Source organism: Macaca nemestrina, chromosome 5 (genome assembly GCF_043159975.1).
Source record: "Macaca nemestrina isolate mMacNem1 chromosome 5, mMacNem.hap1, whole genome shotgun sequence".
Lineage (NCBI taxonomy): Eukaryota > Metazoa > Chordata > Mammalia > Primates > Cercopithecidae > Macaca > Macaca nemestrina.
The window spans coordinates 48,895,768-48,923,656 of record NC_092129.1 but is presented as its reverse complement, the minus strand read 5'-3'; the positions used below and the strand labels follow the sequence as shown (position 1 = coordinate 48,923,656).

At 38.9% G+C, this 27,889-nt stretch overlaps 1 protein-coding gene across 37 annotated transcripts in view; it reads left to right on the top strand.

Moving 5' to 3' along the window:
- Positions 1–27,889, top strand: part of LOC105465763 (PLAG1 like zinc finger 1) — a 114,387-nt gene that overhangs the window by 66,247 nt on the left and 20,251 nt on the right. For 5 of the 37 annotated variants that reach the window (XM_011714391.3, XM_011714394.3, XM_011714371.3 and 2 more), the window contains exons 2-4: positions 5,457–5,496; positions 21,682–21,753; positions 25,879–25,910. The gene's annotated coding sequence lies outside the window, so the exon portion shown is untranslated. Of the gene's footprint in view, positions 1–5,456; positions 5,505–21,681; positions 25,911–27,889 lie in introns of all 37 variants that reach the window. The other 32 variants (XM_011714399.3, XM_011714400.3, XM_011714385.3 and 29 more) reach the window with 18 other exon arrangements.

Here is a 27,889-nt window from a genome sequence, read left to right as displayed (position 1 = left end):
GCAGTGGCTTGACATAAGGGAGGAAAGAGGGGTTGGGTCCCTGGAAGATGAAGTCTTTAATATCCTGAAAAGAGTGCTTTGGGGCAGCCCTGGGCTCTTGCATATCTTGAAGGCAAGGTATGTTTTTACTATCTCAACCTAGTAATCTCTCTTGAGCCTCAGTGTCCTGGTTTTTAAAATGAGGATAATAAGAATTGCTTTGATGACCTTGATAAGGATCTTTTGATACAGTGGTAGAGATAAGAGCCTGGGGAATGGGTTGGAAAGTGAGTAGGAGGTAAGGAAACGGGGATTATCTAAGTTTTCTGTTCTTTTCAGAAGTTTGTCTGAGAAAAGGTGGGAGTATAGTGGGACCTGGAGCTGAATGACCATTTTGTTCTTTAAAAATTGAGGAATATTGGCCGGGCACGGTGGCTCACACCTGTAATCCCAGCACTTTGGGAGGCCAAGGCAGGCAGATCCTGAGGTCAGGAGATCGAGACCATCCTGGCCAACATGTTGAAACCTCGTCTCTAATAAAAATACAAAAATTAGCTGGGCGTGATGGCATATGCCTGTAGTCCCACCTACTTGGGAAGCTGAGGCAAGAGAATCGCTTGAACCCGGTAGGTGGAGGTTGCAGTGAGTTGAGATCACGCCACTGCACTCCAGCCTGGCAACAGAGTGAGACTCCGTCTCAAAAAATAAAAAAATAAAAAATTGGGACTATCAGAGCATAGTGTGTGTCGATGACAAGTATCTTTAGTAGAAAGGGAGAAGATAATGAGGAAGAAATTTTGAATAGAGAGGTGGAGTTGGCCTCTGGTTCTAGGGAGGGTGCATCCTCCTGTGGATATAGGGAAGTTTGTGAGTTTAGAGATAGAAAGCAGAGATGCCCTATCCAACAGCTTTTGTTTTCTCACAGAAGCATGAAGTAGGGATGTTAACAGAGAGATGTTATATGTAAGTATTAGGAGTGGGGAAGGCAATTGGAAGATAAGAGAGAAGGTGTGAAATGAAATGACCAAAGATTAGGGAAACGTTGCATAATTGTTGGGCAGTCTCTAGAACCCAAGTGAATCTGAGTTGGCAGAGTTAGAGTGCATGTATGTTTACCCATGGATACATATATGGAGACAGAAAGAGAGATTGATTACAAAGAACTGACCCTGATGATTATGGAGGCTGAGAAATCCCACAGTCAACTGTCTGCAAGCTGGAGACTTGGGAAAGCTGGTGGTGTGATTCTAGTCCGAGTCTGAACGCCTGAGAAGCAGAGGAGCCGGGGGTGTAAATCCCAGTCCAAGGACAGGAGGAGACTGATGTCCCAGCTCAAGCAGGCAGGAAGAAAAGGGGGTGCATTCTTCCTCTTCCACCTTTTTGTTCTATTTGGGCCCTCAATGCATTAGATGATGCTAGCCCATATTGGGGAGGGTGGTATGCTCCCAGCTCCACCAACACAAGTGCTGATTTCATCCAGAAATACCTGCATGGACACAGCCGGAAATAATGTTTAACCTGGCACCTGTGGCACAGTCACGTTGACACAATTCACTGTCATATCACACTCTCCAGCGATGAGAACTCATCTCTGAATCCTCCGTGCATTTCTACTGTAGTAGCCTTCCCATTCTATTGTTTCTGTGCATTTTAATGTCCCCTGGGGTACCCTCAGTCACACTGAGCTGACTATCTGGGCTTTCCAAGTTATACCTGAGGTATGCATTATTATTTGGTTAGTGCTGTGATAGGTTTTGAGTGGTCTACTCTGAATTTTTCCCCCTCTGTTATTTTTGGTGTGAGATTTTGCAGATCATGAGTTATTTCAAACATACCTGACCTGTCTTCATGTCTATGTAAGGGCATTGCAATGAACTGAATGTGTGTGTCCCCCCAGAAGCCATGAGTTGAAACCTTAATTCTAATGAAATGGTATTTGAAGGTGGGCCTTAGGGATGAAATTAGGCCATAAAGGTGGAGCCCTCAGGAATGGGATTAGTGCCTTTATAAGAAGAGGGCAGAGAACTAGCTGGCTTTTCTTCCCACCTTGTGAAGATAGGAGAGTCAGCAGTAGACAGTTGGAGGAGGTTCATCACCAGAACCTGCCCATGCTGGCACCATGATCTCAGACTTCTCCCCTCCAGAACTGTGAGAAATAAATGTTTTGTCAGCCATCCAGTCTATGGCACTTTGTTATTGCAGCCTGAACTGACCAAGACAGGCATGGTCAGTTTTTAGAATTTTCTAATGCTTTCATGTAAAACGATAAAGGATATCATCTTCCTGGCAGATAAATGCAATTCAAAGGAAAGTGCCCACAGTAGCCCCTGATGCCAGGTCTTGCCTTTCAGGGAAGATCTTGGTTTCCTCCTTCAGAACCTCTGATGAAGTGGAGTAAACCTGCCATTAACTCTGCTGTGATTGTGGTCATCACTGCCAAGGGCATTTATGGGATGTTCGTGCATGGCTATTCTTTGTAAACTAAGTTATACAGATATAGTCTGTATCCTGTAAGAATTTAACAACTTAAAAACAGTGACATAAACATAAATGTTATAGCTGAGGTGATAGACAAACTTGAAAAATTTAGTTAATCTTGTAGGATGTTCTAGAATGATGAACCACTGAGGAACCATGCACATCACACCGCCAGGTGACTGTGTTTAGCAGCAGAGAAAGAGTGATGTTAGTTTAGGCATAATCATTATTATTTACCAAGACTTACTGGGCAAACATCACTGGGAATGGAAAAGTGTTTCTCAGTTTTTATCTTATATGTATGGGAAAAGCTTAGCAGGCAAGATAGAAAGCTTATTCTAAATAAACAACATACTTTTAGGAAGATATGAGAAACATGTCGTGTTCAACTTAAAGGGTGCTTTGTGTATGTGTCTCCCTGGGAAAAGAATTGGAGATAAATGTTTCCCATGTTTTAGACATAGAGTTTTCAGAGAAAATTAAGGTTACCATCTGCCTTGTATTTACTCAAGAAGAACAGGACACAGTGTTTTCTTGAAATAATAATGCTTATAGAAGTCTTAACTTTAGGAGACATGGAAAAGAGAGCTGTATCCAATGTCCCCTGAGTCTGTCACGCTGGCCCAGCCACAGACAGCTGGCTTCTTGGTGAAGAAGGGCAAACAGGGTGGTGTCTGAAAAGGAGGAGAGGGTTTCCTTCACCCTGATCCTTTGCTTACCCACCTTTAAGAAAATGTGAGTTTTTACTTTGGGAGGTCAAGGTGGGAGGATCACTTGGGCCCAGGAGTTCAAGACTAGCCTGGGCAATATAGTGAGACCTTGTCTCTACCAAAAAAAAAAAAATAGCCAGGTGTGGTAGCACATGCCTATAGTCCCAGCTACTTGGGAGGCTGAGGTGTGAGGATCAATTAAGCCCCGGAGATCAAGGTTGCAGTGAGCCTTGATCACGTCACCACACTTCAGTCTGCGTGACAGAGACCCTGTCTCAAAAAATAAATAAATAAAAGCCTTAAGTAACTGGGGGAGATTATAAAACTAGTTAAAACCAATTAATAGTGATTTCTAGAAATCTCATAACATGTAAGCATTTTAATTTAAAGGTTTTTTTCTTTTAACTGAAAATGTTTTTAATATATTTCAGTGTTAATGAAGTAATGAATTAACTTCCCTCCCAGAAAGTCGAGACTAATAGCATATATCTTCATTTGGAAGATGAACTTCAGAGCTCCATTTCCCTAGTTCCTATGTATAACTCAGTTATATGCACACCAAACCATGCTAATAATGCATTCTCCTCCCCGGCTGCCTCTTGAACTTAGATCATCCAGGAGATGTCTGTAAAATTAGCACTGTAAAGAAAGCCTCACCAGGGTATTTGGTGCAGCATATCAATGGCTTATTGAGTAGGCACCTTTTAAGTACTGTTGAATGATAGGCAAAACTGTCACAGCTATGCATAAATGTCCTGTGTAGTTTCACATAAGAGAATATCTACTAGTCCTCAGTAATAATGCTATATTATTAATCTAATAAACCTACAGAAAGTTTGTCACAATGGGTGTCTGTTAAATTACTATAACCCGAACATTATCTTTGGAGTTTTAGATGTCTCTATTGGCTGAAGAGCCTAATTTTGAAGCTTTTATCTGCTCAGAAATTTCAGTTCTCCCATCATCATCTCTGCTCAATTGAATATGTCTTTTTCAAGAGTAATCTTGGCTATGTATAAACTGCTGCCTGACAGTCCCCAATGAATGTTAAGACTATCTGTTCAGGGCTGGTGAACAGTTTGTTGCCATAATATAAAATCTTTTCTGCATGTTCCAACCTTTGTTTTTGGCAATTTCCTATCATTTTGTATTTGAATAAAATACCTCTTCCATTTTACACATCGTTGTTTTGGACATTTTCGTTGTTGAATTCCGTTATGTTAAAGTGAAGCTTACCAATAATCGGGTGATTTATTTGTCTTAGCAATGAATGGTTACACCAAAACATCTTGACTTTATCATGGTTTCCTTGAGGGATGGTAGAGTCTGGGTGCCCAGAGTCTGGTCCCAGGTTCCAGGATTTGCCACTTGCTACTTATTTGACTTTAGGCAACTTGTAAACCTCTTGGTGCCTCAGTTTTCTCCTGGGCCAAACAGGGTCAATGTGCATACATCAAGGCTTGGTATATGGAATATATGTATATGTGTGTGTGTGTCTGTATATATACACACACACATACACATACACATACATACATATATAATATGTAGCTTGGCCCACAGTAAGCACTCAGTGTTTCTCGTTAATAATATATTGAAAATACGGAATCTGTGAGTGCAGACACCACCTCTGGCTCCCTTACTTTTTGCGTTTTGATTTTTGAAATGAGTGATCTATGCCATGCTAACAATGAGAAAGACTTCTCTCTGGAGAATTTATTCCTTAAACTAAAACTTTAATGCAGAAAACTAAAAGTATTCATTCAAGATTTGACATATAACTAGGAAGAAGTAGTAGTAGTAGTAGCAGTGGTGGTAGTAGTAGTAGACAACATTCAACTATGGACAAGGAGTGAAATACTTTTTGTAAATGGCTGTTATTATTTTAGTGTTAAAAATAGATGTGCAGTGGGTCAGGGGCAGAGAGGGATTGTGGCAAAGGAGGTGGTATGTGTTTGTCAAAGGGCAACATGATGGATCCTTGTGATGGAACTGTTCGATATTTTGACTAGTGGTAGATATGTGAGCCTACACATGTGCTCAAACTGTATAAAACACACACACGCCAATACAATTAAACAGGAAATCGCAATAGACTAGTAGATGGTATTAGTATAAACATGCCGGTTGTAATATTGTACTGTTGTTTTGTGAAATGTTACTATTGTGGGAAACTGAGTAAAGGCTCTTTTAAAACTGCGTATGAACATACAATGATCTCAAAATTATAATTAATAAATGCATGTGCAAATATTATATAAAACTAGTAATTTTTATTTTTGTTTTCAGATTGTTCCTGCCTGATTCATAAACATCGTGATTGGCTTTTGTAAGCTGGTATTTCAATTTTTTTTATCCTCTTCTCCCAATACCTTCTCTTCTCTAATAACTTGATAATGGTTTTTTAGAGCTCCTAGAGCAAAAATTGGAGCAAAACTTTTTTGTTATTTGGTTCTTACATTATTTTAAAGTCTGTCACACTTTTTCTGGTCCTCTTAGATGATAGTTATTTTGATAGTGATTTTTGAAGTACATGTCTTGGCCTGGGGCATTTGTTTCCTTATAGTGACTTCTTATCAGATTTATGGTTAGTGGGAGCAAAGGGCAGAACTGAGGTTGTATATAGATGCAGACATCCTGTTGGGCATTAGTCTTCCTCCAAAACATATTTATGTATCTTTGTTTTTAAATAGTCTATGAAGTGTCGTTTTTATGGAGGAGAATTGAAATATACTAAACCAATTTTAAATATATCTTTGAGAATTTATTTTCTGAGATGGTTTTGTTTTTCATCATGTTAGCAGGCGAGAAGAATATTGTTACAAAGTAACTTAACAAAGATTTGTATTCTCTGACAGATTCTAAGTCTGTATCTTGAATCTTGTTCTAGCAGGTTCTGTTTCACCTCTTTTGAAGTCACCAAGAAGACACACACCTCTAATACAGCCTTCCCGATAGTACCTACCTTGGTATATTCATTCCTTAGGATGTTAACTGATATTATACAGAAAATGAGCCTATGGTCATTTAAATTTGTGGAAAAAGCTGAGTTAAAATCAAATTAGACTTGTTTATTTCCAACAAGTGATTATCGATGGCCTTTGGTCTGTGGTGTTTCTCAAACATATTTCACCATACAACCCCTACCTCACCAAATATACCATCGAACTGGTGCTCCATGGAAAAGTTTGAGAAATTTTGCTTTAGAATTTAGAAAACTGATTTAAATGACAGAATTAATTGTACATTTTTCAGAATGATAGCGAAAGAAAAGAAGGACATTTGAACAGAATGCAAGTTGGACCATAAAAGGACAGTTGGATTAGCTTAAAACAGCTGACTTGGAGTAAGGCCTAAGTCATTATTATAAATATAGTTATAAGACAACATAAAAATTTAAAATCTGGAAATTAAAATACATCATTGTTCATTATTCCTTGAAGATTCAGGATCCGTCCTTCCCTGTAACACTAATGTGTCCTAATTCTTGGTGATTTTCAGGCTTTGTAGAGTCCTAACATCCTGGCTTCTCAGTTTCTTGATTTCCTCTCCTTCAATGACCTTGTCTTCCAAACTACATTAGCAACTTGCACCCATAGTCATACTGTGGGCCTAGTCATTAATAAGAACTGCTCTCACTCCATGACCTTGAGTCCCAGCACCCTATTCTCCATCTGTCTTCCCACTCCAACACATTTTTAACTCCATCTAGACATACAACTTTTACACTGCAGCACACTTCCTTCATATCTCACATCCTTCCTTATTCAATGTCAATAGCCTACCCTCTCATTAAAATCACTCATCCACTCATCTTCTCTGTCCCTCCCCTTTGCTCCGTTGTACTTAGCCATCTATATCCAGGTGCTTTGGTCTGCTGATTCCATGCACGCAGCAGTGCAGCTGAACATAGTTGGAGAAAGATACCCAGCCATGGTCAATTTAAAGCTTACCCTTGCACTTATATTCTTAGTCCCATCTCCTCTCACCTGCTCAAGGATATAACTACAGTAGTTGTCCCTTCTCTCTCCTGCATCATGCATTCCCGCCTCCTTGCTTTACTTAAAAAAAAAAATTTTAACTCCCATTCCTCTCTAATTACTGCTCCATTTAATGTCCCTGCTTCCTTTTACACAATTTCTCAGTTCTTTCTGGGCATTCCACCAAAGTTCTCGAGTGTCACCAACGACCCTCATATTGCAAACCCAACCATTAATTCTCAGTCCTTATCTTCCTTGACCTGTCAGAAGCACTAACCCCATTGATCATGCTGCTCTGTGAAGTATGTTCTTCCCTTGTCTTCTGAGTCTCCACACTTTCCCAACTGCTTTCCTATTGCATGTGACTACTCTTATCCTTCTTGCAGATACTTCCTCATTGTCCTGACCTCCAAACATTGGCTGTCCCAGGGCACAGTCTCTGTACTTGTCCTCTGTCGATTCTCACTCCCTAGCTGTTCCCATTCATTTTCATGGCTTTAAATACATATATGCTGGCAGCTACCAAATTGTCTCCAGTGTAGACTTCTTCTCTAAACTCAGATTCAAATATCCAATTGCTGGATGTCTGATAGGCATATCAAACCTAATGTGTCTGCACCTGAGCTCCTGAGTTCTTCTCTATTCCCAACCAAACTTCCTTCATGCTAAGTAGCCATTTACCTAGATGAGGAAGACTTTTCTTCCAGTTGCACAGGCCAGGTGCCTTTGCAGCATCCTCATTTCGTCTGTCTCACCCTCTACACAGCCAGCTGTCAGGAGATACTGTCAGCCCCGCCTAAATCCAGAAGGTGGCCACTTCTCCCCACCTCTTCTGCTACTGCACTGGTGCACACCTTCATCATCTCTTTATAACAGTAGCTTTCTAACTGGTCTCCTTGGTTTCATACTTTCTCCCCTAGAATTCACTCTCCACACAACAGCCTGATAAATGATTTAAAACTGTTAAGTCTGATCATGTTACTTTCCTGCTCCAGTGTCTCCAGTCCCTCCCGTCTCACTTACAGAGGCTTATCAGCTCCTGTGTGCTATGGGTCCCATTACCTTTGGCCTAATCTTTTACCGCTTCCCTTCACTGACTGCTTTAGCCATACCAGTTTTCTTGTTTCTGCGTCAGTTTTGCAGTTATTGTACCCAGAAATAGCCACATGACTTACATCCTTACCTCCTTCAGATCTTCACTAAATTGTCATCTTCTCACCCATGCCTTTGTCCCCGACCAGCCTGTTTTAAATTGACACTGTTTTCCCTGCCAAATATCTTAGCACTTCCTGTCTCTTCATTACTTTTATTTTTTTAATCACCATCTGATACATATCTTACTTGAGCTTTGTTATGGGATACAGTTAAGCTACTAGAAACAATTAATTCAAAGATAAGCTTAATTCATAGGTATGTTTCACAAGGGTAGGAATTTTTGCGTGTTTTGTTCACAGTGGTGAATCCCCAGCACCTAGAACAACGCCAGGAAAAACAACCACTCAATAAATACTGGTTCAATGAAAAGATAAATCTTAAAAACCAAGTTTTACTGTAATATATAGTCCGTGATATATATCCCACAATATACATCCCACAAAGATAGGAAAGTGGGATTGGGGTAAAGGGATGCTATACTAGTTACTGACTTTGCTTATTACACCCTTCTCTAGTTGCTGACTGACCATAGAATTGGGTAAATGGCTTGAGCTGGGACAGTTTATTGTAACTATAAAGCACTAAGGCAAATATAAAGAATTGGAACTTCGTACTGAGAGGACTTCTGCTTCCAGCCATCTTGCAATAACAGGAACTGGAGTTATTCTGTCGCCTAAAATAGCCTAACAAACAGACACACACAAAAAGCCCATAAAATATATGAAACAAAGGCATTCTGACATTGGACAAGTGGCACAAGACAGTGAACCCTGAGAGAAGGAAAAAACAAATGATTTGCCCCAGGCTGCAATGCAGGAAAGCAGAACCCAAACACAGCTTATCCTAGGTTGAGATGATAGAGTTCGGAATTCTGGGAGGCGGAGGCAGCTAGAATTTGAAGGACAGAGTACCAGAGAAGAGAGAGTTGGTTACACAGAGAGTGAGCTCCAGAGATCTTCAGAGGGCTCTCCTGTAGGCTTCGGCCGAGTGCTGATTAGTGCATATGCGTAAGAGAACTACCCATGGATGAGGAAAGAGCCACTGGGAAGAAAAAAGTAGCTCATGTAGGGCAGAGAAGAGTGTGCCCCTTCCCACCCTCCCACCATTCATAGTAGAAAAACCTTGTATATAAGTGGGATTAGATGTAGTACTCAGAAGACTAATGCTTCCGCGATGAGGCAAAATTAGCCCTAGACTAGTCTAATCTGATCCTGCCTAAAAAATCTTAAAATTAAGCCGTTCAAGACAGGTCATAAAACTGTTTTGTAAAGGGCCAGATGGAAAATATTTTAGGATATGTGAGCCATGTGGTCTCTGTTGTAACTACTCACTTCTGCCCTTCTACTGTTAAAACAGCCATAAACAATTTGTAAGCAAATGTATTTACATGTATCAGAATGTATTCCAATAAAATTTTATTTATAGAAATAGGCAGTGGGCCAGATTTGGCCTGTGGGCCTAGTTTGCAGACACTTGGTTTGAAGGATCAAATTGTTTCAAGTAGCTTAACTGTATCCCAGAACAAAGCTCAAGGATATTTAAGGAAATACAAAATATCCAGCACCCATTAATAAAGTATGCAATATGTAGCACTCAATCAGAATTTACCAACATGCAGAGAACCAGGAAAATTCAATAGTGAAGAGAAAACTCAATAGAAATAGACCCAGAATTGACAGACATCTAATAAGTGGAGATACTAAAATAAATTAAATAGATTTAATAAGAATATTCAAATAGTTATTGTTACTATGTTCTATATACTCAAGATGGTAGTGGAAAGCATAGGGTTGTTAAGAAAAGATGGAAGCTATAAAAAGACCTAAATTGAACTTCTAGACTTCTAGAGATAACACCTGAGGTGAAAAATACACTGGATAGGATTAAAATCCTAAAATACACTGGATAGCAATTAAAATTATACCAAATGAGATACTGAATGGAAAAAAAAAAAAACTAGAAAAAATTGAATAGCACATCAGTGAGCTGTGGGACAACTTGAAATGACCAAATATGTATGTAACTGGAGTCCCCAAAGGAGGGAGAGGACAGAAAATAAAGATATAATGGCTGAAGACTTGCCAAATTTGATGAAAACAATAAATCCACAAATCTAAGTTAAATATCAAGCAAACACAATAACACGAAGAAAACTACACCAAGGGACACGGTAATCAAATAGTTTAAAACCAGTAGTAAAGACAGATTTTAAAGCAGAGAAAAAAGACTATACATTCAGAGGAGCAAGCATGACAGAAGGCTTCCTGTCAGAAGGAATGTAATCCAGAAAACAGTGGAAAACATCTTCCAAGTACCGAAAGCTAAAACTGTTCATCTAGAAATCTAGAGTTGTGACAACATATTTTTAAAAAGGTGAAACATGCAAGCACTTTCTTTGGTAGGAAAATAACAGGTGAAATAAAGACTTTTTCAGATGTACTAAAGCTGAAAGAATTAATCACCAGTAGACCCACAGTGTAAGAAATACTAAAGGAAATCTTTTTTTTAAAAACTCTCACATTTATTATTATGATTTAATAAAGAAGGAAAATAATGCCAGGTAGCAGTAAAGAGCACCAGAAATGGCAACCACCTAGGTAAATACATATGATGATGATTATTATTTTTAAAAAGATGGTTTAAACAAAAATAGTAGCAAATGGGGTGTATAACTTATAAAAGCAAAAGGTACAACAATAATTGCACAAAGGTCAGGTGAGGGAAAAGATAAAATTTTTGTACTCTACATGAGCTGGTATAATATCCCTTGAAAGTACACCATGGTAAGTTAAAGATATAACTATAAACTCTACAGCAACCACTAAGATATCAAAACATAGTTATAAGCCAAAGAAGATAAAATTAGAGAAAGATAATCAATCCAAAAGAAGAAAGAAAAGGAACAAAGAATAATTGAGACCGTTAGACAACAAATAACAAGATGGTGCATTTCAGCCTAATCACATCAGTAAGCACATTAAGTAAGCATAAATGGTCTAACTATCATAATTAAAAGGCAAAGAATGTCAGATTTAATATACACATTGGCCAGTCCGAAGGTAGTGAGTTATCTCAATTGATTGTTCACAGTCAGATTTAATACATATAAAACCCCCTGAGAACTAACTCTATGCTGCCTACAGAAAAAATGCACTTCATATGTAAAGACACAAATATATTATAAGCTAAAGGATGAAAAAAAATCATTTTTAGTACTAATTTTTTAAAACTGCAGTGACTATATTCATATTAAACATAGTAGAAATTAGAACAAAGAATATTACCGGGATAAATAGGGTTATTTCATAATGATAAAGTGGTGAATTCATCAAGAAGAAATGATCTTAAATGTTTATGCACCTAGTAAAATAATTTCAGTATACATGGGAAGAAATAGACAAATTCACAACTATGGTCAGATTTCAGCACCCTTCCTTCAATAGATAATAGAGCAAGTAGTTGGAAAACCAATAAGGCTATAGAAGGCTTGAACAACACTATCAACCACATTGACTTAATTGGCATTTATAGAACACTACTCAACAGCAAACTGCACATTTTTTCCAAGCATAGCCAGAACACTTATCAAGATAGACCATATTCTGGGTGGGAAAATAAGTCAATTAATTTTAAAGGATTTAAATCATACAAAGAGTGTTCACTGACCATAATGGAATTTAATTAGAAAGGAATCTGGAAAAATATCTTGTACCTGAACATCACACCTCCAAATAACCCAGGGACACATCCTGAGACATTAAAAACATCGTAACAAATTTAAAAGAATAGAAACCATACAAAATACCTTCTCAGACTACAGAATTAAACTAGAAGTTAATATCAGAAAAAGTGCTGGAAATTTTCCAAATATTTGGAAATTAAACAGTATACTTCCAAATAACCCACGGATCAAAGAAAAATCTCAAGAAAAAATGTTTAAATATTTTAAGTTAACTGAAAATGAAAATACAGTTTATGAAAGCATGTGGGATACAGCTAAAACAGTGCTTCAGAATTTGCAGCATTAAATGATGTATTAGAAAAGAAAAAGAACCTAAAATCAATAACCTCAGTTTCCACCTTTGGAAACTAGAAAAAGAAGAACAAATTAAACCTGCAGTGAGCAGAAGAAGGTAAATACTGAAAATTAGAGCAGAAATCAACAAAGTTGAAAACAGGAAAACAATGGAGAAAATCAACAAAATAAAAAGCTGGTTCTTTGAAATGATCAGTAAAATGATAAATCTCTAGCCAGGCAACCAAAGAAAAAAAGAGTACACCAATAACCAATATTAGGAATGAAAGAGGTGTTATTCTGCTAATCCCGTGGATAAAATACAGGATTAGTAAGAGAAAAGTATAAATAAGCTCTCACCCACATATTTGATAAATTAGATAAAATAGACTAGTTCCTTGAAATACACATATAAACTAAAACACCTTCTAGACAGCAGACCCAGATGGTTGTACTGGTGAACTCTACTAGCCAACAAGTGTGACACAAACGAAATCAATCAGCACCATAAAGAAATGAGCTGGCTGGGTGCAGTGGCTCACGCCTGTAACCCCAGCACGTTGGGAGGCCGAGACAGGTGGATCCCTGAAAGTTGGGAGTTCGAGATCAGCCTGGCCAACATGGTGAAACTGTGTCTCTACTAAAAATACAAAAATTAGCCTGGCATGGTGGTGGGCACCTGTAATCTCAGGTATACAGACTATACCTGTAGTCCCAGCTACTCGGGAGGCTGAGGTGGAGAATTGCTTGAACCTGGGAGCTGGATGTTGCGGTGAGCCGAGATTGCCCCACTGCACCCCAGCCTGGGTGACTGAGCCAGATTCTGTCTCAGAAAGAAAAAGAAAAAAGAAAAAGAAATGAGCTATCAAGCCATGAAAAGGCATGGAAGAAAATTAAATGTATATTACTAAAGTAAAAGAAGCCAGTCTCAAAAGGCTGCATACTATATAATTTCAACTATATGACATTTTAGAAAATGCAGAATTAGACAGGAAAAAGATCAGCAAAACTTCTCTGTATGATGTTATAATGATGGAGAACTGTCATAAATTTTTTCAAACCCATAGAATATACAACACCAAGAGTGACCTCTAAACCATGGATTCTGGGTGATAATGATGTGTCAATGGAGGTTTATCAGTTGTAACAAATGTACCACTCTAGTGGGGGATGTCGATAATGGAGGAGGCTAAGTGTGTTGGGAGGGAAGGGAGTATATGCGAAATTCCTGTAACAGGCTCAATTTTGCTGTGAACATAAACTTCTCTAAAAAGTAGCCTATTTTTTAAAAAAATCAAAAAGGAATTTAGAAAATATTTTGAACTGAATGAAAATGAAACCAAATTTTCAAGTGACTAAGATGCAACTTATAGCAAGGCTCAGAGAGGAATTTGTAGCACTACATGCCTATGTTCGAAAAGAAGAATGGTCTCAAATTAATAACTCATCAGGGATTGTCATAATCATCTTCAAACGTCTGAATGTCTTTCATTAAAAAAATATGTTTCTTTCATGTTGTGAGAGAAGATAGAATTAGGGGTGGTTACCTACAAAAAGGAACTCGGCTCTTAGGACAGAAACAGTTGTCATACTTCACTAACTCTGGGCTGAGTTTCTTTAGCTAGACATAGTCCTTTAGATGTTCATAAGAGTTCTTTTAAACTGTTTCTGATATAAATGGTAATAAAGAAAATATTCTAAAATATTAACAGGAAGTAAATTGCACATTTCAAGTGATGTGTTGTATAGTAGGTAATGCAATATACCTACTTACAGAATGCAGTATACCTACTACTTATTACAGAACAAGCAGTCATTTTAAAAGTCACAGAACTGTAGAATCAAAAGGTGCCTTACATATTAATATTATTAAGTCAAACAATAGTGGCTTCAGCTCCTGGCCTCTTTAATATCAAGGCCTTGGATGAAATTTTTAAAAGGGGGTGAGGGCATCCATTTAAGTTTTCAAATGAACAAAAAGCAGTATAAGGAGAACTAAATCACTGAATGAGATATTCAGAATTCACCAAAACAAACAAAAAAAAGAAATCTCAGGCTCAAGGGCGACCAGGAATATTCCAGAAGTATGTCTGTACTAGATAAAAGGTTGGATAAATGTCACCTTCTCTGCAAAACCTTTTCTGGTTCTCCCAGTTTTAGTGGCCTCTGTCTTCCCACAGTATTCTGTACACCCTGTACTGTGGCATCTCTATGCCACCACCCAGTAATAGGGTGTCATGAAAAATGAGACAAGGAATAAAAAATAAGGTTTGCTGTTTACCACTGGCAGTCTTCTCTTGTGCTAGAAAATTAATCTGTTTTCTCTTAGTAATGTGAGGGTCAATGAAGTAAGATGTGTGTTAGTTCTTTAAAAACATGAAAGCACTGTCTACAGACAACAAATATCCCTGTGTGTATTTTTCTCTTCAAGTGGTAACAGTCTGTGAATATCTTCCTGTTACCAATACATTTCTACTTGAAATGGCTAAGTGGCAAGAAGTAAAGCTGAATTGTGCAGAAAAACCACACTGCTGCTTTATAGTAGCAAGGATTTGCCTCAATTAGCCTTTTAAAACGACACTTCAATTAGTGTTTCTGTTTTGTATAGTAGTTTCTTTCTCTTTTATAATAGTTTGATCTTAGTTCATTAGTTGCCCCCCATAAAATCCTAGATTTGAAAGCTAAACTTTTAATGCAAGGAATCATGCAATCTAGAGACTGGATGTTAAATTTTATGTCTTTTTCTTTAAAAGAAATTTTTCCTTTTAACAAGCTTTACACTGTTTTGATTTTCAGCATTGATAATAGCTATAATTGTTGATCTTTTGTTGTATGTCAACACTGTTTTAGGAGCTTTATATAAGTTATCTAATTTGATCCTCCACAAACCCTGTGAGGTTATTAGTCCTCTTTTACAAATAGGGAAACTAAGGTTCCAAATATATTGTTAATTGTTTAATTTATGAACTTATTACAAAGTGACACTAAAATTTAAATACAGATCTGACTCCGGAGTCCATACGCTTAAGCAACTATCTCGTTGAATGGAAGTGGTACAATGCATTGGCCTCAAAAACCAGGATGACTTATTTAATATAGCCTTGGTAAGAGAACTTCAGTGAATAATTGTATCCCCAGTACATGGTAGCTGGTATAATGGAAACAGCATGAGACTCAAAGATAGAATACTTGAATTTAAAGTTTTAACTGCTGATTATTAGTTCCATGACTTTGGCAAGTCAGTTTACCTCTCTTGAGCCTAATATCTCCTCATTCAAAAATAGATTAATAAAACCATCTCTCTCAGGTGGTTGAGGCAGAGATCCAGTGGATAATATTTCTCAGTGTTTTGTAAATGCTTTTGAAAGATACATAAATGGATTGATAAGTGGTTTTGGTCATTTGCCATAGACTTTCTTTCAGTAGTATTTTTCCTGAGTGCTTTACAAAAAACAATTTGATTTAGAGAAATGTAGCGAGTTTCCAGAGAATCTCTACTGAGTTACAGAGTGATCATTATATAAGGAAGTTCTACTCATAAGCCGGTTTCTTTGACAAGATACATAGTTTTTGAGGAATGGTTATTTCATTGGACTGCCACAAAGAATTCTTCACAGATATTTCTGTCATCATTTGGGAAGAGTGGGAAGACAGAGGGATTAAAGGTGTCCCCTAGGCCCAAAGCAAGTCATTGCCAGAGTTAGCTTTAAGGTTCCTAATTAATTGTCACACCATTTTTGTCAAAGCTACCTTTCCTGTGCAGTTGAGAGTTCTGTATATGCAAAGTCCATTTCTGTCCTAATTTGAATATAAGGAATGTCTTTACTCCTTGAGGGCTGTTCAGCTCTCTATACAAAATAGCATCTTTGACAGTTCAAGGTGAGTAATTGGTGAATAGATGGCCCTGGAGGTCACTGGTGACCTCCCCTCCACCCCACTACCGAGGTCAGTACTGACGCCTGTGGGCACGTGGGAAGGTTGTGTTCTGCCTCACCCAGTGGGTTCATGCCTTTCATTCCAATATTGTTTATTTTATTTTTGGTTTCACAATTTTGAAACTTAACCCACCGATTCCCATGTATACTCAGGATTAGTGACAAATGGAATGAGCACAATGAAATAAAGGCATTTTGTCATAGACTTCCATGAAGGTGTGAAATAAGCAATTCAGAAATGAATGGTGAATTTGGAAACCTCTTAATTATATTTGTTCCGTGTAGGTAAACCAGTCAGAATAATTCATTTTCTTTCATAGTCCCTCTTGCTCTCTCCTCTCCCCTTGACTAACCATCCTCACCCCAACAAACACACAACTCATTTATACACAGGAGCTTGGATTAACCAGTTTGGGTGATTACCTGGATCCAATTAAAAAAAAAAAAAACTGTTATATCTCTGTTCACACTTTTGTTGTACAAACAGAATTTATGCAAACTAACTCCATCTTTAAGTTGTGTTGCCTTCCCTGGAGATCACCCCTTGGGTAATCCTAGAAACTGCACCTCTGGAGATCAACCCTTACTAAGGTAACCCTAGAAACTGCAGCTCTGAATTCATCACGTTGTAGTAGCTTACTAGGTGTAGCAGACTGGCTTTAGCACAGCAGTGAACTAATAGAGGCTGCATGTATAGCCATCTTCCTCTGACTATTAGAACGAACTATTCAACTGAGAATAAAGTTTCCATATAGTTTGGATATGGTGACATGAAAGAAGTTGCAGATTATTCAGTGAGACCGTCGCTTGTAGGGTTGTAGGATGGAGGAAGAAAGGGAGAGTGAGAGGGAGAAGTTTATTTATGGAATGTCAGGGGGCCATTGAAGCTCAGCAGGCCCTAGAAGCAGAGGACTTCCCCCCCGTGCTTGTTTTCTCCCTCTGACCTTGGATGAACTAGCGAGCAGTATATTATGCCGGGTGATTGTGCTGGTTTGTCATGGTTAGCATTCTGGACTGTCACTGGAATGTAGGAAACGGATGAATTTGAATTGAACCATGAGGTGGTCTGCTGGGCCCTCTCCTTGTCTCAAGGAAACCTGTCGCTGTTTGTCTGGGCTGGGCCTAATGAAAGCAATGGAGGGAAAGAGAGGTGGGCCTTTGATCTCTTTGTTGCAGCTGCTCCCTGGGAACTCGCTGAAATCAATGCCCTGTTTTCCTGAAGGAATGAATGGCTCTGCCTAACTAGCTTTGTGAAGCCGTGGGGAATTCACTGCCTCTGTTTATTGACAGCTGAAAAGGAGCACATGGGGTGGAATGGACCTTCTTGTGAAAACCAGGCACAGGGAAAATTAGACCTCAATTTAACACAGAGGAATTGGGAAATTCACCCCAAAGGAGACGGGAGTTTCTCATGCTTACATTAGAATTACTCAAGTTTGGGGCTAGTGTGTAATGAACAATGGAGGTTTTGTCACAACTATGTTATAAGTAGGAATATGGTCTGCATAATAAATAATGTTAAGTAGAAGTTGATTCTCTACCCTCCCTCTTTTTTTAAACACAGAAGTAGAGAAAAACAAATATTAACCATGATATAATCAGGTGATTCTTTTATTTTTGCCTTGAGAGAAAAGAAAACAGTGATACAGTAAGCATTATTGATATTATATGGAAACTCTCTAAAATTCATCTTTCATTCATTATATTTTAAAACATCTTTGAACTTGGAAGCTATGTGCCACTCAAGCCAGTGATTCATGCCATTCTGGATTGTGTGCATTGCATGGGAATATTACAATATATATTTATTTTAAAATATTTATATTCCTGAGATATTGTAACTGGAAGTGTGTATCAAACACAAACTGGCTTGTAGACCAAGATTAGCGCCTGGCATTGCAATAGTTGATCAGTCTTAAAATTACCACCTTTATAGTACACACTAAAGAAAAAGTCTTGAGTTTATCACAAGGAAACATCTCTGAGATACCTTCTTTCACATCTCCCCTCACTTGCTTGATTTCCCAGGAAGAATTTATGGCTTCTTCCTTTGGCCCCCAGCCCTTTGTGTACACCTCTATTATAGCACTTAACACATGGCCCTGTAGCTCTTTATTTAGGTGTATTCTTTTAGCTGGAAGTAAAGCAGCTGTGTTGTATTCATTTTTATATCTCAAGCCTAGCAGAGCTCTTGGCTCAGTAAATGCGGGCTGAATGAATGGGGATTGCTGGCTCTCTCTACATTCCTTAGAAAGTAATTATTTATCCCAGTTTCAACTGCAAATACTAAATTTTGGGAAGACCTGATTGGTCTGTTGTTACCTGATTGTTGCTACTGCTTTTTAAAATTCTCCCTCTGTGGAGAACTATTACGCCCTTTTTTGCTTTAGCAAGTTTGTCAGGCAGTTCACAGCCTCTAGAAGGAAGCATCACCAGTGTGTGGCATTTTTCTTTTTCAGATCCAAGCTCTCTTCTCTGTTATTCTTTCCTAAAAATAAACCTCAATATAATGTTTAGATATTTCCATTAAGAAGATGAAAAAGCTTTTCATTTAGAATTTTGTAGACTTTCACTTGACCAAATTTAGTGATTGAGATGGATAAGGCTGCCATTTTACATGATTTAATTCTATGATGTAATGTTAAATAATGGCAAAACTCAAAACCTCCCTTGACAATTTCTTTAACCAGATTTACTACCACTGCATGTTTTGAATTCCTTATCAGATAAAGCAAACAAACAGCTTTGCTTCTTAGTGAAAAGTCTAAGGGAAATTTTGATTCTAAAGCACTGACTAGTCTGATGTCACAGAACCCTAGGACGAACCCAATTTTTTTTAGCTATTCTCAACTTATAACCTATTTCTTTTTAAAGCCAGAGCTTGAAGTGGGAAATTATTGTCAACATTTTTTGGGAAAATAACGTCTTAAAATCAAATGGAAATTTTTAGAAAGTGTTGTAGGAGGGAGTAAGTAAGCAGACAAGTACAGGAACGGGCTAATACTTTACTCTCCATGTTATTTTTGTTTTATGTTCACTACCAAGATTATTTTTAAAGAAACTTATTTGCATTTCTGTTTTGATTAATAGTAGAGGTGAAATTCACATTTGTGAATTGCAGGAGGAATCTCCTAGAGGAAGAGGCACTTATGTGGGTTGTTACAAATAAGATCGAGTCAGCGGGTTGTGATTCTGAGATTTTAGATTTCTCATGAAACAGAAAAATTACCATGACTTTGATCATTGGTAGACTGTCACCCTGATAAGTATTAACTTGAAGATAAAAAAAAAAAAAGCATTAAGCATAGCACTTTAGGCTTCATAACTTGGCTGCTCAATCCTCCTAGTTTCTGGAAGTAATTTTGTGTGACTTATACCGAAGTAGGGAGAGGCAGAGAGTGGAGGGAATGTAGGAAATCAAACTGCATCTTTTCCATTTGATGTTTCAGCTTTCAGCAGTGAGGCATATCTTTGTCTACATTAATAAAAAAAGAACTACAGACAGGCCAGGGAAGTAACTGCAGTTAAAAATTTTGTTCTTGCTCTGCTTGTAGAATCAGATAACTTCAACTATGTGATTCTTCAGAAAAGAGCCTTTTTCTTTAGACTGAAGACTGCTGTAATATCCCAGAAGAATAATTTCAAGTAACTTAAGAGTCAAACCCTCAAAATAAGTTTGGGAATGGACATATGTTATGTCTGTTTGTTTACATGTGTGTTAATCTATGTAAGCTAACTTCCTAGTAGAAAAATACCAGATATTTCCCTCTTAGACAGTTTCCCATCCACCCAGACTGACCAAATAAAGCAGCCCTAATAAACATTTATCTAGCCGTTGAAAACAAGATATCCTCCTTACCACTAGATTTAGTTGCAAGAAAGCTATTCTGAAATACAGAACTATTTAAAATTAATGTGTCAGTTGTATAAGATCAGATATGACTATTATAAAGATCATCTGTAATAATTAGATACCTAATCATTTGTAATGAATCATTTGTATATTAATGAGGTTGTTAAAATACTTAGTACATTTTAAGTAGTTTAAATGTTTACTTTGCAACATTACGTATTGTCTCCTTTAGTGAGACATTTTTCTGAAAGAAAAACCTCAATTCAGGAGGAAAAATCCCAACTCAGCTTATACCTAAAAGTTTATGCCTTTTGCATTAGTAAGATTCAAATTCATATCGTTTTGTTATTTTAAAAACACATACAACAGCAGCCTTTTTGTTCAAGGCATAAATGTGGGCTACTCAGAGAAGGAGGTTACTTAGGGTTGGTGCTCAAGTATTCATCCAATTGGATTACACTGCTAATCAGTAATGAATTTATATCTGTGGAGGTGAGGGTTGATGGGTTTAAGTTATTGATCTATTTCCTGTCTTCATTATTTTCACTGAAAGCTATATTTCCATCTCTTTTCAGTCTGTAAACATTTCGCTGCTGCCCTCTCATCATTTGCTGTCCAGTTTCTGTCCTTTTCCTTATCTCAAGGTGAATGATTGGGTCTGCACAGCAAATTCTTGTCTCCAGGCCTCTGCTGATAATAGTGGTCTTGACTTTTTAAAAAAATTGAAGTCAAGCCAAAGTGGGGTGTTTTTTTCCCCCATATTTTGTCTTTTAGTGGTGTTTACTTCCCTCCCCCTCTTCACCCTCATCCCTGCTGAGGTTCTTGTTTCCCTTACCCAAAGGAATAGTGTTCTTCTTAGTTGACACTCTTAAAAAGGTTAGTTGACACTCTTAAAAAGGTTCTGATTATCTTTAAAATTTTTTTTTGGTAGAGACTGAGTCCTGTTATGTGGCCCAGGCTGGTCTCAAACTTCTGCCCTCAAGCAATCCTCCTGCCTTGGCCTCTCAAAATGCTGGGATTACAGGCGTGAGCCACTGTGCCCAGCCATGATTATCTTGTAATTTCTGCTTGAAGCTGTGAGGTATTTTTACGTGGGGTCTCTGAAAAATAAATACAAATACATGAATACTCCCTGCTTACCAGACAGTGTCAAGCATTTATCTCAAATTAGCTTATTTAATTCTCAAAAGGGTCTTGTGATGTGGGTGTAATCATTATTGCCATTTTACAGGAGAGGAAGCTGAGGTAGAGAGAGAAAACCAATTGCATGAGGTCTCTAAGTGGCTCCAGGTGGCACCAAGATTGGAATCTAAGCTTTCTGGCACCATACTGTGGTCTTAACCACATCACTGTATAGCCTCTCTAAAACTAAAGATCCCTTAAGGAGTTAAATGTGTGCCTCTGGAATGCTTGGATATGGCATTATAGCACAGCATATTGATGGAGAGAGATCTTTGACCCCTGGTATCCTTGAACTCATATTCTGATTAGGTAAATTTCAGTATTCACAGTACCAATGTGTTTTTTTCTTGATGCTTTAAAAAAAAAAAACTTTTGATATTGTTTTTTTCTTTAGGATTGCTGTCACGTCTAATGTGGCTTCTGTCTCGTGTCACATCTGAAACTCATCTGTACCTCACTTAGAAAGGTAAATATGTCTGTGCCGAACCCTCCAACTCCTGCCCCCCAGCACTCCCACCATCAGTCATGGCTCTGTTCTCATTCTCTCCTCGCATTGCAGCACAAACCAGAGCCCTGGCCTCCTCCACAGGAGAGGGGCTTATGTCCCAGAAGAGACTCTGTGAGAGAATTTACATTTGAGGAACTTCAGGCTTTGAGGGGAAAATAAGGTTGGCGGATTAAGATGTGGTCTTAAATGAAAGCCTGTTTTTCACTCTAAAAAAATCAAGAGGACACGCTAAGAATGATCATTGCTATTTATTTGTCTTAAATTAGAAATCATGGGCATTGTACAGTTGATTTTTACTTATCATGACTTGCTCACTAGAAACTTCTTGTTCTCTTTCTGTTATATTTTAAAAAGGTGTTTTTTAAATGGTTTTATCTTAAGGAAATATTAGGAAAAAAAACTGAGATAGGGTCCACCATTTAGAATCAGATATCCAGAATGTAACATATGTTACAATTCAGAGTCTCTAAACCACTCTTCTAAAATCATAATGTGAGATGATTCTCAGCTTGCCAAATTTTCTAGAGTTATAAAATAGGTTATGTCGCTCAATCCAGTGTTTATTTGAGGGAATTCATGGTTGCCAGGGGCCCATTATATGTCAGAAGCTTTTATTTCTTATTTTCTACCACTCATGTAAAGATTAGGATTTGTTTTAACCGCCTATTTCAAGATAATGATTCCAAATCCCAGCCTTAAATTTCATATCTAACATGGTTGTTGTTTTTCCCTGTCATATACATTAATTCTAGGTTCAAGGCCATGTCACCCTAAAGCAGCCCTCACTTGTTTTGCAGCTGCAGTGCTGTTGCTTAACCATAACTCTTGGCCTCTCTCCAGACTTTCTTTTTTTCTTTGCAAAATGTCCTTGAAGGTCATAATGGTGTATTTTTTAAAAATTCCAGTTGTCTTTGTAAGTTTTCTTATATCCCATCTTACATTCGATTCCCCCACAAACCTCCCACTAGATAAACCACTTCTCGCTCTATTCTTTATCGTGAGGCTGACTTCTAGGAAGGCTGTCCACAGCTGCCTCAGGCGGAAGGCTAACTAGGAGAATATTAGGTCGTGTGTTTGGATTCCTGTTCTCCAAACGATTCTAATTAAAACTAGTCCACTACCCCCACCAATATGTTCAGAAGGAAAAAAATGTAGCAAAATCCCCAAACGCCCTCAATCACTTCATTATACCATTTGGGTAACTTTATGGCACCTGTAGGACCAGTTCATGCCAGGCCCATTTGTAACTGTTTTCTCTAGTTAAACATGATATTGCCATTAAAATCTCAGTAAATAGGATTACACTGCTTAAGAATCTAGGAATTTCTCAAATATGTGAGAAAATGTGAAAGCACAGGGATAGTAGAAATTTATTTTATAAACACATGCCAGGAGATGGAATTGTGTCATGATGATCCACATTAAAGAAACATGATTGAAGCGAATCCATCATGTATACTCTGACTTTCTATTATATATATATATGTTACTCCAAAAAAAGTTATTCATGTTTCCTAGTTGTGAGCTTACCCATCGTGTAAAATCAGCCCTAACACTTTTTATTCACAGGCCACATCTACTTCGTACATGTACTTTGGACTCGGTACCAGTCATTGTGCCTCTAAATATACATGTGTTATGCATAATTGTAGAGCAGCTCTGCAAGATATATAGATATACCCATTTTATGGTGATGGAGACTGAGGCTTAGAGAAGTTATGCAACTTACCTAAGGTTACACACCTTCCAAGTAGCAGAGCCAGCATTCGAACTTAGATCCATCCAACTCCAAAGCCAGTTTCCTGTACACTAGACCACACCGTCTTTCTACCAGCTAGTTGGTTTTTTTAACTAACTGTAGGAACACAACCTAGTATTAAGTAGAGTGTGCATGCCGCATAGTGGACTGAGGTAGAATAAAACTCATTATTGTACTACTTTTAGGTAAGAAAATGTGTTATCTAAGGAATATCATTAAAATTTCCTTACTTCCCTCCATGAACAAACAAAAGTTAAAATGAAATCAGTGGTGGGATGAAGGGAGTTGGGGATCATAACATAGGAGTGTTAAACATTAAAATTAGAAAAAAAGTACATTTCTCTATCAATGTTTAAAATGCTAGAAATTATGCAGGCTTATACTATAACAAAGGATACTTTATTTGGGGAATAACTTAATTGATCCATGATGTGGCGTTTACCAAGTTAATTTTTCACTTTTTGTTCCAGGAGTAGGAATTAGAGGTGGTTCATAAAACTCACAATCACCATGTAAATTGAAACCACCTTAAGATCATAGTCATCTTATGTTGTTTCCCTAAAATGGTTCTCATTTGCACCACATATTCAAATCAGAGTGCACGAAGATGTTGTTCTGAGTCAGGGAAGATTTAGAATGCTTTGTGAACAGCTGTATACTGAACTTCAGAGTTCAGTTATTGCACTTGTGTGTGTGTATGTGTGTCTGCACAGTTGGGTTTTTTGTTTGTTTTGCTATGTGAATTACTGTTTGGCCATTTTAATGTATATAACTGATAAATCCAGGAGGATAATCTGTATGTCTGCTCTCTCAGTTTCTTTCTATAACACAAGCCTGAACATATTGCTCTCTTGATTAAAAACTTTCAGTGGTTCTGATTAGACAAGACTTTTCGTTGCAGTCGACAGAAACCTAAGGGGACCATTGAAGAATTCCAAACAGGCAAGTGACAGGAAAATATCTGCATGTTAGAAGAATCACCTTGGCAGCAGCATTGTGATTAGAATGAAGGGGAACCATCCAAAAACAGAGAGACTGGGGAAGCAATATGGATCTGCCTCTAGCATGCAGAAATCTCTCTCTCCACTGACCTAACTGACACATTGAGCTTGTGGCTTGTTTAAAGGAAGCCACACGAAAATTGAGTTTGGGACAATAGAGTGAGCTTGTTCTCCATTCTCTAGCATCCCTCCCCATGCAAACCCCCTATCCCTGCCAAGTTTCTGGGCACCACAGATTGGAAAGTAGCCTCCTGTACGTAGTTGCCATGTTAAGTGGTGGGGTTGGGGCTGGGCCATGCAGGTGTTCACTGACTGTCTCTTTCTGTCTTCCCTTCTTGGTCTCACCTGTCTGGTGTGACAAAGGAAGCATGTGCCAACCAAGGCTAGACCCTTGAGAGACCAGAGCAGCCCCACTTTCAGTAAAGCAAGCGACCTCTGCTTACTTGCCCAACACACCCTAGTTTCCATGTTCCTTGCCTTATGAGTTATCTTCTTGGGTACAATTTAACACAGCATTCCCACCTCCTTATAACTAAAGTAGATAGAGGGGGCTTTGTGCCTCAATCCCTAGCAGACCATCTTGGCAATCTCTGCCTCTGCGACAGGGCACTTGCTCCCCGAGCAACTCCTTTCCCAGGTCATCTTTCCCCTGGACATGCCCATCAGATTTAATAGTGTGCCTACTTGGCAGGAAAATGGGGTCCCTGGTTGCTGATTCTTAGGAATGTGAGGTTCTCCCAGCCAGAGCTCTCGCCACTAAAAGTTCTAGTCTCTGTGTAATGGCCAGCACATCTTTGGCGTATCTAAAATCCTCTTCAGTTTCCACCAGGGCCTTTATAAGCTTCTTCTGAAGGTCTCAGACATTCAGCCATGGAGCTCAAGTGGAATTTGTTTGGATAACATGACTGATTTCAAAGCCCGGACCCCTTAGACGTGCCCATTTGGTGCTGCAAGTACCGACCATTACTGCAACATCTTACAGTCAACAAATGTGACATATTAAAGATTTATATCCTTTCCTCTGGGTTAGGAATCTTCTCTCCCCTAAAGCACCTCATTTTCCAGCACGCAATCATTTCCATCTTATGGAAATCATCCCTCCCGCTCCGTGCCAGCATGCTACGCTGGGAGGCACGTCCAGGCTTGGGAAACAGGGGTGTCCTGGATCTCATGACTTCAGCAGCACCAGCTGCTCTCTTTCCTCTTCCAAGTCGACTTCCGTTCCCCCCTCCCCCTGCTACTTGGGTGTTTTTGTTTATTTTAGCAATTCAGAGTTGATGATAAAGACCTTAAAGATAACTTTGTGTGTCTCTCCCTTTCTAGGTATTTGCATAGGAATCAGAGGAGTTAATCTTGTGAGTATACTCTAACATCTGCCCTTGTTTCCTTCCTTCCTTCTCTATCTGCCTCAGGGTTTTAAAGCATAAGCCTGCTGCCCTCCCCGCCACCCCACCCCTCTGCCCTAGGTCACCAGAGCCTAAGCAGAGTCCGTGCTCGTCTCTCTAACCGAGCGGTGGCTTTTTTTGAAAACTAGATCAGCTCCAGTTCCAGCAGTTGCAGCTAGTCTATAGCACAGATATGTGCTGTTCTAAGATTCTGCACTTTATTGAGGCACCCCACAAGTCTGCATTTCACCTCAGATCGTCAAGTATGCAAGGAGCATTACTGTTTTCATTCACCATAATGAAAACGGACTCCAGTTCGCATTCTGCCAACCTAGAGGAAATTTCATGTCAGTAAGTTTTAGGTGCTTCCCCTTCCCCCATGGAGTGTGTCCTAGGACCTGGAGATTTTCATGGCCTCTGGAAGATGAGGAACCCACCTCTGACCTTCAGTTTATCAAAGTAGTGATTTATTGAATCCTTGTAGCTGTCTGCCTCAGGGTCGCCAGTGAGGGCTGGAAACCTCCTGCCTCAGCTCTGGCCTCCCGAGGCACACTCTTCACGTAGCTGTCTTCTCAAGGATTCTACTCATTGCCTTAGGGAACAGAGGGTTGCAAGGGCCTCTCTTGCTGGGGGCTGACATATCTCCTTATCAGGCCCTGGGATGGGGGGGTTGGCCATGGGGAGATGGTAGGGAGAGTGTCATTTTGGCAGCTTCTCCTCTGCTTTTCCTTCTCCCCTCCCAGAAGTCCAGCAGAATTTCTTCTCTAGGTTTAGATATTGTTAACAAAGACAGACTTCTTCAGGATGCTTCTGTCTCCAGCTGGATGAAAATACAAGGGATTACAAAGGCTGCCACCTGTTTTAAATGAGCTAGAAAGGAAAATCACTGGGAATTCAAACAAAGTAAAATTCCAAAGTTGTCGTGCTATCCCAATTTGGAGGCCCTAATAAAGGCAAAACATCACTCGAACAGTAGGTAGCTATGGGAATTAAGAGAAGGAAACAGATTTGAGAGACAATAAGGTTGTAAAGCTTAATCTCTGAGAACAATCTAGACTGCAGAGCTTCTAAGTTTGGAGAGGCTGGAAAGTGACATGGGAAGAGGTAGACTTTTGACATGCACCCTGGATTCACAGCCCAGCTTAACTGCTTGCTGGCTGTAGGATCATGGGCAAATCAGCACAACTTCTAAGACTTAGTTTCCCCATTAGTCAAATAGGGTTAATGCTACTTACTCATGTGGTTGTTAAGGGTATTAAGTAAAGTTCGTAAAACAGTAGCCATCACCTGGTGAGGATCCGGGAGCCCTGATGGCTATTGCATAACGGTGCCATTAGAACAGGCAGTGCTGGAGGAGGAGCAAGTCTGCGGGTTAACGTTTGAAGCCCACCATGTGACCTTGAAGGGGCACTGCAAGGTATCCAAGAGTTGCAGGAGGGAGGCAGATGTATTAGTCTGGAATTTGAAAGAAAGTTCGGGATTGAAGATAGAGATTTGGGAGGCTTCTGACTTCAAGGAGTAATGGTAACCTTGGGTTATGCATGGGGTCCCCCAGGGAGATCATGTATAATGGGAGAAGGTAGAAGACCAGCTGCCAGGCCCACAAATCTGTTCCAACGTCGAGTGACCCCTTAATACCATGCCCCTCAGTGTCACCTTTAAAATGACATCATTGCTTGGAGGTGAATCTGAATATCCCACTCAGGGTCTTCATTTCAAAGATACAGTCTCATTGTTCACCATGATCCGTCTTGCTGAAATAAAATTTAGTTGTCTGTAATCCATCAAACCGGGTGGGCTCCTTTCCATCTGGAAACTAAAACACATTCGAGAGACTTTACAAAAACAAACCTTGTACATGGTCAGTCTAGAGGATTCTTTCACTGAGAACCAGGGCAGACTTCCCAGTGTTTGAGGGTTGCCCAATTCTTTCCCACTCAAATCATTAG